This window comes from Triticum dicoccoides, chromosome 7B (assembly GCF_002162155.2).
Source record: "Triticum dicoccoides isolate Atlit2015 ecotype Zavitan chromosome 7B, WEW_v2.0, whole genome shotgun sequence".
NCBI lineage: Eukaryota > Viridiplantae > Streptophyta > Magnoliopsida > Poales > Poaceae > Triticum > Triticum dicoccoides.
The window spans coordinates 550,153,135-550,154,099 of record NC_041393.1 but is presented as its reverse complement, the minus strand read 5'-3'; positions in this window follow the sequence as shown (position 1 = coordinate 550,154,099).

Genomic DNA, 965 nt, shown 5'->3' with positions numbered 1-965 from the left:
CACCGCAGCTACATCACCGTCCGCCTCGGCCTCCCTCGCCTGCCACCATGCCGTCTCGGTCACCAAGAGCCGCCGAAGGGCCGAGGCGAAGATCCTCCCGAGGCGCTGGAAGCTCACCCACGCGCACGACCCGGTGCTGCGAGACTTCGCGCCGTGGATGCGCGTTGCCTCCCTTTGCGCATCCATCACAAAGAGAGCGGAGGGAGGAGCTGCCGGCCTCAGCGTCATTGCGACACTTGCGGCCGGCGAACCCGCCACGCCGACCAAAACCGTTGCTGCCGCCACGCCCCGCACCCGCAGTCGCCATCGCTGGAGATATCTGGTGGCCAAAGGTGCCGAAAATGGCTGTCGGAGGGGAGATGATTTCTCGCCGAAGGGAGTAGGTTCATGGCGGAGGAGGGTTGGGGATTTATGGGACGGGAACTCTAGAAAGTGCCGGCAATTGAATATAGCAGAAACGGGGCAGTTTACGCGAAATCACTAATTAAGGAGTACTCCTTGCGGAGATCACTCCAACTCCCTCGCAACCTGGGAGTTTTCCTTTTTTCATAGATCCGTTTATTCAAAATGTTTTATCTCTTAAACCGTGCGTCCAAATCTCGAACTGCTTTCGCCATTGGATTCCTCGCGCCGAGATCTTCAAAACTAGATCCCATGTTGATAGGTTTTGACGAACTTTTTTTCACGAAAAAACCGGACGAAAAAACCGACGAAAAAACCGAACCGGGAACACGGATTTTTTTCCCTTCCCGTGCCTCTGACGAAATCACAACCGTGCCTCTCGCGGAAACAAAACCGTGCCTCTCACGAAAGAAAAAAAATAGAAAACACGTTTTTTTTCCTTTTCCGAAAGAGGCACGCCCGTGTCTCTCGCGAAAGCACAACCGTGCCTCTGTCGGAAGCAAAACCGTGCCTCTCGCGAAAGAAAAAAAAACAGAAAACACGTTTTTTCCTTTCCGAAAGAG